The 11,417-nt window shown below is 43.8% G+C and overlaps 1 long non-coding RNA gene across 1 annotated transcript; it reads left to right on the forward strand.

Annotated features, from left to right (window-relative positions):
* Nucleotides 1-2,675: 2,675 nt before the first annotated feature.
* LOC139765243 (uncharacterized) lies at nucleotides 2,676-6,791 on the forward strand. Its single transcript, XR_011716622.1, has 2 exons — nucleotides 2,676-5,771; nucleotides 5,987-6,791. It is a non-coding gene; the product is annotated as an uncharacterized lncRNA (long non-coding RNA).
* The last annotated feature ends 4,626 nt before the right edge of the window (nucleotides 6,792-11,417 follow it).

Consider the following 11,417-nt stretch of genomic DNA (forward strand, 5'->3'; position numbering starts at 1 on the left):
AAACTTTTCTCTGCTTTTAACAACTTGCCTCCTACACATATATTCTTAATACGTTCCACAGAGCATCTCTATCAACTCTGTCATATGCCTTCTCCAGATCCATAAATGCTACATACAAATCCATTTGTTTTTCTAAGTTTTTATCACATATATTCTTCAAAAGAAACACCTGATCCACACATCCTCTACCACTTCTAAAACCATACTGCTCTTCCCCAATCTGATGCTCTGTACATGTCTTCACCCTCTCACTCAATACCCTCCCATATAATTCCCCAGGAATACTCAACAAACTTACACCTCTATAATTTGAGCAATCACTTTATCCCCTTTGTATTTGTACAATGGCACTATGCATGCATTCTGCCAATCCTCAGGCTTTTCACCTTGAGCCATATATACACTGAATATCCTTACCAACCAGTCAACAACACAGTCACCCCCTTTTTTAAAGATTTCCACTACAATACCATCCAAACCCGCCGCCTTCCCGGCATTCATCTTCCGCAAAGCTTTCACTACCTCTTCTATGTTTACCAAATCATTCTCCGTGACCCTCTCACTTTGCACACCTTCTCGACCAAAATATCCTATATCTGCCACTCTATCATCAAACACATACAACAAACCTTCATAATACTCACTCCAACTTCTCACATCACCACTTCTTGTTATTACCTCCCCATTAGCTCCCTTCTCTGATGTTCCAATTTGTTCTCTTGTCTTACGCACTTTATTTACTTCCTTTCAAAACATCTTTTTATTTTCTCTAAAACTTAATGATACTCTCTCACCTCAACTCTCATTTGCCCTCTTTTTCACCTCTTGCACATTTCTCTTGACCTCCTTTCTCTCTCTTTTATACATCTCCCAGTCATTTGTACTATTTCTCTGCAAAAATCGACCAAATGCCCCTCTCTTCCCTTTCAATAACGATTTCACTTATGCATCCCACCACTCACTACCCTTTCTAATCTGCCCACCTCCCACCTTTCTCATGCCACAAGCATTTATGCACAAGCCATCACTTCCTTCCTAAATACATCCCATTCCTCCCACAATCCCTTTACAACCTTTGTTCTCATCTTTCTCCATTATGCACTGTCTCTACTGGTACTTCTTCACACATGTCTCCTTCCCAAGCTCACTTACTCTCACCACTTCCTTCATCCCTAAATTCTCTCTTCTTTTCTGAAAACCTCTACAATTCTTCACCTTCGCTTCCACAAGATAATGATCAGACATCCCTCCAGTTGCACCTCCCAGCACATCAACATCCAGAAGTCTCTCTTTCGCGCGCCTATCAATTAGCACGTAATCCAAAAACGCTCTCTGGCCATCTCCCTTACTTACACACGTATACTTATGTATATCTCTCTTTTTAAACCAGGTATTCCCAATCATCAGTCCTTTTTGAGCACACAAATCTACAAGCTCTTCACCATTTCAATTTACAACACTAAACACCCCATGTACGCTAATCATTCCCTCAACTGCCACATTACTCATCTTTGCATTCAAATCATCCATCACTATAACCCGATCTCGTGTATCAAAACTGCTAACGCGCTCACTTAGCTGCTCCCAAAACAATTGCCCCTCATGATCTTTCTTCTCACGCCCAGGTGCATAGGCACCAATAATCACCCATTTCTCTCCATCCACTTTCAGTTTTACCCATATCAATCTACAGTTTATTTTCTTACACTCTATCACATACTCCCACCACTCCTGTTTAAGGGGTAGTGCTACTCCTTCCTTTGCTCTCGTTTTCTCACCAACCCCTGACTTTACTCCCAAAACATTCTCAAACAACTCTTCCCCTTTACCCTTGAGCTTTTTTTTTTTTTTTTTCACTCAGAGCCATGACTTCCAGGTTCCTTTCCTGAAACATACTATCTATCTCTCCTTTTTTTCTCATCTTAGTTACATCCACACACATCTAAACACCACAGTCTGAGCCTTCGAGGAGGATGAGCACTCCCCGCATGACTCCTTCTTCTGTTTCCCCTTTTAGAATGTTAAAATACAAGGAGGTGAGGGCTTCTAGCCCAGTCGTTCCTGTCCCCTTTACTCGCTTTCTACGACACATTGAGAATGCTCGGGAAGTAGTCTTTTCCCCTATCCCCAATGGATATATATATATATATATATATATATATATATATATATATATATATATATATATATATATATATATATATATATATATATATATATATATATATATATATATATATATATATATATATATATATATATATATATATATATATATATATATATATATATATATATATATATATATATATATATATACATATATATATATATACTAGAATTAGTGAAAAGTTTTTACCATAGATGTAAGTCATGTTTACGACTAGAAAAGAAGAGAGCAATTGGTTTTCAGTGAAAGTCGGTTTCCGGCAGAAGTGTGTGATGTCCCCATCGTTGTTTAATTAGTTTATGGATGGGGTTGTTAGGGGGGGAAATGCAAGAGTTTTGGTGAGGTGGGCAAGTATGCAGTCTGTTGGGGATGAAAGGTTTCATCTGGTGTTAAGTCAGCTCTCAGATATGTAAAACACTTCACTTCCCCAAGCATTTCTCCATGCAAACTTACCTCCCAATTAACTTGTCCCTCAACACTACTGAAACTAATAAACTTGCTTGTTTTCACATTTACTCTCACTTTTCTCCTTTCACACACTTTACCAAACTCAGTCACCAACCTCTGCAGTTTGCAGTAGGAGAGATGGCATGAGAGCGTTATTGGATTACGTGTTAATTGATAGTCGCGTGAAAGAGAGAATTTCGGATTTAATGTGCTGAGAGGTGCAACTGGAGGGGTGTCTGATCATTATCTTGCGGAGGCGAAGGTGAAGATTTGTAGAGACTTTCTGAAAAGAAGAGAGAATGTTGGGGTGAAGAGAGTGGTGATAGTAAGTGAGCTTGGGACGGAGACTTGTGAGGAAGTACCAGGAGAGACTGAGTAGAGAATGGAAAAAGGTGAGAGCAAATGACGCAAGGGGAGTAGGGGAAGAATGGGATGTATTTAGGGAAGCAGTGATTTTTTGCGCAAAAGGTGCTTGTGGCATGATAAGTGTTGGAGGTGGGAGGATTACAAAGGGTAGTGAGTGGTGGGAAGAAGTAAGATTATTAGTGAAAGAGAAGAGAGAGGCATTTGGACGATTTTTGCAGTCAAATTATGCAAGTGACTGGGAAATGTACGAAAGAAAGAGGCAGGAGGTCAAGAAAAAGGTGCAAGAGGTGAAAAAGAGGGCAAATGAGAGTTGGGGCGAGAAAGTATCATTAGATTTTAGGGAGAATAAAAAGATGTTTTGGAAGGAGGTAGATAAAGTGCCTAAGACAAGGGAACAAATGGGAACATCAGTGAATGGGGCTAATGGAGAGGTGATAACAAGTAGTGGTGATGTGAGAAGGAGATGGAGTGAATATTTTGAAGGTATGTTGATTGTATTTGATGACAGAGTGGCAGATATAGGGTGTCTTGGTCGAGTTGGTATGGAAAGTAAGAGGGTTAGGGAGAATGATTTGGTAAACAGAGAAGAGGTACTAAAAGCTTTGCGGAAGATGAAAGCGGCAAGGCAGCGGGTTTGGATGGTATTACAGTGGAATTTATCAAAAAAGGGGGTGACTTTGTTGTTGACTGGTTGGTAAGGTTATAGAATATATGTATGACTCATGGTGAGGTGCCTGAAGATTGGCGGAATGCTTGCGTAGTGACATTGTACAAAGGCAAAGGGGATAAAAGTGAGTGCTCAAATTACAGAGGTATAAGTTTGTTGAGTATTCCTGGGAAATTATATGGGAGGGTATTGATTGACAGGGTCAAGGCATGTGCAGAACATCAGATTGGAGAAGAGCAGTGTGGTTTCAGAAGTGGTAGAGGATGTGTGGATCATGTGTTTGCTTTGAAGAACGTATGTGAGAAAAACTTTGTATGTAGCATTTATGGATCTGGAGAAGGCATATGATAGAGTTGATAGAGATGCTCTGTGGAAGAGAATAAGAATATATGGTTTGGGAGGGAAGTTGTTAGAGGCAGTGAAATTTTTGTCGAGGATGTACGGCATGTGTTTGAGTAAGAAGAGAGGAGGGTGATTGGTTCTCAGTAAATGTCGGTTTGCGGCAGGGGTGCGTGATGTCTCCATGGTTGTTTAATTTGTTTATGGATGGGGTTGTAAGAGAGGTGAATGCAAGAGTTTTGGAGAGAGGGGCAAGTATGCAGTCTGTTGTGGATGAGAGAGCTTTTGAAGTGAGTCAGTTGTTGTTCTCTGATGATACAGCGCTGGTGGCTGATTCGTGTGAGAAACTGCAGAAGCTGGTGATTGAGTTTGGTAAAGTGTGTGAAAGAAGAAAGGTAAGAGTAAATGTGAATAAGAGCAAGGTTATTAGGTACAGTAGCTTTGAGGGACATCACTTGGGAGGTAAGTTTGAATGGAGAAAAACTGGAGGAAGTGAAGTGTTTTAGATATCTGGAAGTGGATTTGGCAGTGGTTGGAACAATGGAAGCGGAAGTGAGTCACAGGGTGGGGGAGGGGGCATAGGTTCTGGGAGCTTTGAAAAATTTTTGGATGGCGAGAACGTAATCTCGGATAGCAAAAATGGGTATGTTTGGAGGAATGGTGGTTTCAACAATGTTATATGTTTGTGAGGCATGGACGATAGATAGGGTTGTGCGGAGGATGGTGGATGTGTTAGAAATGAGATGTTTGAGGACATTATGTGGTGTGAATCGGTTTGATCGAGTAAGTAATGAAAGGGTGAGAGAGATATTGGGTAATAGAGTGGTTGAGAGAGCAGAAGTGGGTGTATTGAATTGGTTTGGCTCTAAGGAGAGAATGAGTGAGGAAAGATTGACAAAGAGGATATATGTGTCAGAGGTGGAGGGAACGAGGAGAAATGGGAGACGAAATTGGAGGTGGAAGGATGGAGTGAAAAAAGGTTTTGAACGATCGGGGCTTGAACTTACAGGAGGCTGAAAGGCGTGCAAGGAATAGAGTGAATTGGAACGATGTGGTATACCGGACTCGACGTGGTGTCAATGAATTGAACTAGGGCATGTGGAGCGTCCGGGGTAAATCATGGAAAGTTTTTTGGGGCCTGGATGTGGAAAGCGAGCGGTCCATTACACATGACAGCTAGAGACTGAGTGTGAACGAATATGGCCTTTGTTGTCGTTTCCTGGCACTACCTTGCGCGCACGCGGGGGACGTGGGGGTGTCATTTCATGTGTCGCAAGGTGGCGGCAGGAATGGATGAAGGCAGCATGTATGAATATGTACATGTGTGTATGTGTATATGTCTGTGTATGTATATGTATGTATTCGTTGAAATGTATAGGTACGTGTGTGGGCATCTATGTATATATAAGTGTATGTGGGTGGGTTGGGCCATTCTTTTCGTCTGTTTCCTTGCGCTACGTTGCTAACGCGGGAGATAGCGTGAATTCATAATAATAATAAAAAAGAATTGTGTGTAGGACAACTGAATGGCTATTCCTGGTAATATCACATCTCCAGTATATCTGTTGTAATGTTCATGCCAATATTGCTATTTAAGAATACAGGAAAGTTTGTTACACTGCCTTACAATGTATTGCCCCTCGTCCAGGTTCTTCATCAACTTACCTGAGACACACCCACACGACGGGGTATGCCTTAGCATCTTGCCAGGGAATCTACGGGTCAAGTATCGACAACACTGTCCTGTGTACTGACGGTTCTGCTGTCAAGAAAGTTTGTTCAGTAAGTATCATTTTCTCTTGTTTTTCTCGTCATTCAATTGTTGACTAATCCATGAAATGGCTAGTTTGGTGTTGCTTGTGTGTTGACCCGTCAAGTGACCCAGTTCGGGTGCAGGATCTTTCAGGTTATATCCTCCTTGTGTTCTCTAGTTGCTATACATCATATATCATGTTTACCTCCACACCCTAACCCACAGCTCTCTCCTCCTTCCCCAGGGAGACTCTGGCGGACCAGTGACGGTGTCAGAAGAAGGACGGAGATTCCTCGTGGGTGTTGTCAGCTTCACCGGGGGTTGCACCTCCATTGCACCTGACGGCCATGGCCGCGTTGCTTACTTCATTGACTGGATCGAGTCTACAACTGGCATCGACTTTGGAATCTAACAGACGCTTTCCGAATCGTAGTCTCGTTACATACTTCAACATCTAATCATTAAATTCTAATACTTTCTCTTTCTTAAGTTTTGCACATGGATAAGGACTTGCCTTATGGACATTTTGATGGGTCGATGAACATGTAATGTGACTGCTTGCCTGTGAATTTGAAGTTAGTTTTACCTAATATATTTGACATCGTTTTTGAACATGATGGCGTTAAGTATAGGAATCAAGTGTTTGTGTGAAGCACAAATGACCAGCAGTGAGGCCTACCTGAACTATTACACATGGCCAGCAGTATGGCTCATCCCTGTGTCAGACACATGACCAGCAGCCAGATATGTGACCCAAATCAGTATAGCACATATGACCAGTAACCATCAGAGTGTAGCACATATGGCCAATAGCCAGCAGTGTGGCCCAAACGAGGTGCAGCACACATGGCCAACAGACATCAGTGTGGCCCACCTGTATGTAGTACATATGAAGAATAGCCAGCAGTGTGGCCCAAACGAGGTGCAGCACACATGGCCAACGGACATCAGTGTGGCCCACCTGTATGTAGCACATAAGAACAATAGCCAGCAAGGTGGCAAACTTGATTTATAGATACTTTCATGAATAATAAAGTTTGGCATGATAAGTGTTCCCTTTCATTATCCTTATATCTAGATTCCTCTCTCTCTCTCTCTCTCTCTCTCTCTCTCTCTCTCTCTCTCTCTCTCTCTCTCTCTCTCTCTCTCTCTCTCTCTCTCTCTCTCTCTCTCTCTCTCTCTCTCTCTCTCTCTCTCTCTAATAGTGAAACGCTTGTATGCGGGCGCTGTCATCCGTTATTTTTAATGAGTCTCGAACTCATAAAAGATAAGGAACTATACAACAAAGACGGTATCCACCTCGAAAATAAAGGTGCAGAACTCTTAGCAATGCAATTAAAAGATCCAATTTCCTAACAAAAACTTTTGTTGAGACCCAGTAGAGGTCAGTGTGTTGAACACATCAAATGAGCGCTTGAGGTTAGGTCCGGTCATATGACGTCACACAAGGGAGGTCAGATCGATTCCTCTCCCCATCACACCAGGCAGTGACATCAGGGATCCAGGATCTAACCTACACACCCGATACTGCTATTATTCACCAGGATCTGACCTACCCTCCTGACACTGCCATAAATCACCAAGATCTGACCTAAACTCCTGACACTGCCATAACTCAAAAGGACCTGACCTACACACCTGACGCTGTCATACCTCACCAGGATCTGACCTACACACCTGACACTGTCATAACTTACCATGACCTGACCTATATTCCAGACACTGCCATAACTCACAAGGATCTGCCCTACACCCATGACACAACTATAACTCACTAGGATCTGACATGCAGTCCTTACATTGCCAAACCTCTCCAGGATATGACCTAAACACCTGACACTACCATAACTCACCGGGATCTGCCCTACACTCCTGACACTGCCATAACTCACCAGGATCTGACCTACACTCCTGACACTGCCATAACTCACCAGGATCTGACCTACACTCCTGACACTGCCATAACTCACCAGGATCTGACCTACACTCCTGACACTGCCATAACTCACCAGGATCTGACCTACACTCCTGACACTGTCATAACTCACCAGGATCTGACCTACACTCCTGACACTGCCATAACTCACCAGGATCTGACCTACACTCCTGACACTGCCATAACTCACCAGGATCTGACCTACACTCCTGACACTGCCATAACTCACCAGGATCTGACCTACACTCCTGACACTGCCATAACTCACCAGGATCTGACCTACACTCCTGACACTGCCATAACTCACCAGGATCTGACCTACACTCCTGACACTGCCATAACTCACCAGGATCTGACCTACACTCCTGACACTGCCATAACTCACCAGGATCTGACCTACACTCCTGACACTGCCATAACTCACCAGGATCTGACCTACACTCCTGACAGTGCCATAACTCACCAGGAGCTAACCTACACTCCTGACACTACCATAACTCACCAGGAACTGACCTACACACTTGACACTGACATAACTCACCAGGATCTGACCTACACTCCTGACACTGTCATAGCTCATCAGGATCTGACGACACTCCTGATACTGCCATACCTCACCAGGACCTGACATAACTTCTGACACTGCCATAACTCACCAGTTTCTGACCTACACACCTGACACTGACATAGCTCACCAGCATCTGTCGACGCTCCTGATACTGCCATACCTCACCAGGACCTGACCTAAACTTCTGACACTGCCATAAATCACCATTATCCGACCTACACACATGACACTCTCATAACTCACCAGGATCTGAACTACACACTTGACAATGTTATAACTCACCATGATCTGACCTACACTCCAGACACTGCCATAACTCACCAGGAACTGACCTACACTGCTGACATTGATATAACTAACCAGGATCGACCTAACCTCCTGACACTACCATACTTACCAGGATCTGACTACACTCCTGACACTCCATAATTCACCAGGATGACTTACACTCCTGACACACCTAACTCACCTAAACTGCCCTTACAAACTCCGACACTGTCTTAAACATACTCACCAGGATCTGACCTACAACCTGACACAGCATAGCTCACCAGGAACTGACCTACACTATGACACGCATAACTACAGGATCTGACCTAACTCCTGACATGCCATAACTCACCAGGATTGACCACCTGACCTGCATACTACCAGACTGACTATCCTGACACTCTAACTCACCAGGATGACTAACCTGACATCTACTCACAGATGACCTAACTCCTGCACAGCATAACTCAAGGATCTGCCATCTCCTGACATCATAACTCCAGATGCTAACTCTACACTCATAACTCACCAGGATGACTAACTCTACCTGCCTAACCAGGATCTGCCTACCCTGACATACCTATCTCCAGGTCTGCCTACACTCCTGACACTGTCAACTCACAGACTGACTACACTCTACACTGCCATAATTACAGGATCTGACACACCTGACCACAAACCTGACCAATCTGACACTTTCCGACCCCAGAACCAGGACTACCTACATCCGACACTCCTACACCAGATCGCCTAACTCTACAGCATAATCACAGATCGACTAATCTACACAAATCCAGGATACCTACCTAATGCATAACTCCCGATCTGACCTAAACTCCGCACACATACCACAGATGACCTACCCTACGAGCTCATATCAATTGATTGCCTATCCGAATACAATTCCCAGGATTCCTAACTCTGACATCATATCCCAGTCTACCTACACTCTACACTCATAACCAGATCTGACTAACTCCTGCACTCATATACCAGTTGACCTACACTCCGACATCCCAACCCCACTGATTCCTACCTCTGACTACTACATCTGACATTATCACCAGTCGAACTCACCCCTTCACCAGATTGATAATCCTGCAACTAACTCCCTAACTCCTCACTCCGAGTTAATCACAGGATGTACATCTGACAGCAATACTCACGGAAGACCAACTTGACACTCATACCACAGATTGACTAACTCTGACACACATAATCCCGTTGCTACCTACTGCTAATTACAGATCGACATCTCTGCACTGCCATACTCCGTCTGATTAACGTACTCATAATCACAGAATGACTTTCCTGCAACTAACTAGGACTGACTATTCTGATTCATATTCAGATGCCTATGCTGCATTATAATCCGTTGACGAATCTAAACTGCCATATACGTCGACCTACTTGAATACCTATTTACAGTTGCTAATCGACCTGTATAGTCACAGTCGAAACTGACCTGCTATCCGGATTGCTACACTGACAACATACTAGAACTGCCTCACCCTCCTATACTCCTGAACATGCCATAACTCATTAGGATCTGACCTAATCTCCTGACATTACCATAACTCCAGGATCTGCACCTACACTGCTGACACTGTCATAACTCACCAGGATCTGACGTACACATCTAACACTGCCATAACGTACCAGGATCTGACCTACACTCCTGACACTACCATATCTTACCAGGCTCTGACCTACACTCCTGACACTGTCATAGCTCACCATGATCTGAACTACACTCCTGACACTGCCATAATTCACCAGGATCTGACTTACACTCCTGACACTACCCTAACTCACCTAGAACTGCCCTACACTCCTGACACTGTTATAACTCACCAGGATCTGACCTACAATCCTGACACAGCAATAGCTCACCAGGAACTGACCTACACTCATGACACTGTCATAACTCACCAGGATCTGACCTAAACTCCTGACACAGCCATAACTCACCAGGATCTGACCTACACCCCTGACACTGCTATAACTTACCAGGATCTGACCTATACTCCTGACACTGCCATAACTCACCAGGATCTGACTTAAACTGCTGACACTACCATAACTCACCAGGAAATGACCTATACTCCTGACACAGCCATAACTCATTAGGATCTGACCTAATCTCCTGACATTACCATAACTCTCCAGGATCTGCCCTACACTGCTGACACTGTCATAACTCACCAGGATCTGACGTACACATCTAACACTGCCATAACGTACCAGGATCTGACCTACACTCCTGACACTACCATATCTTACCAGGCTCTGACCTACACTCCTGACACTGTCATAGCTCACCATGATCTGAACTACACTCCTGACACTGCCATAATTCACCAGGATCTGACTTACACTCCTGACACAACCCTAACTCACCTAGAACTGCCCTACACTCCTGACACTGTTATAACTCACCAGGATCTGACCTACAATCCTGACACAGCAATAGCTCACCAGGAACTGACCTACACTCATGACACTGTCATAACTCACCAGGATCTGACCTAAACTCCTGACACAGCCATAACTCACCAGGATCTGACCTACACCCCTGACACTGCTATAACTTACCAGGATCTGACCTATACTCCTGACACTGCCATAACTCACCAGGATCTGACTTAAACTGCTGACACTACCATAACTCACCAGGAAATGACCTATACTCCTGACACAGCCATAACTCATTAGGATCTGACCTAATCTCCTGACATTACCATAACTCTCCAGGATCTGCCCTACACTGCTGACACTGTCATAACTCACCAGGATCTGACGTACACATCTAACACTGCCATAACGTACCAGGATCTGACCTACACTCCTGACACTACCATATCTTACCAGGCTCTGACCTACACTCCTGACACTGTCATA

Source organism: Panulirus ornatus, chromosome 53 (genome assembly GCF_036320965.1).
Source record: "Panulirus ornatus isolate Po-2019 chromosome 53, ASM3632096v1, whole genome shotgun sequence".
NCBI lineage: Eukaryota > Metazoa > Arthropoda > Malacostraca > Decapoda > Palinuridae > Panulirus > Panulirus ornatus.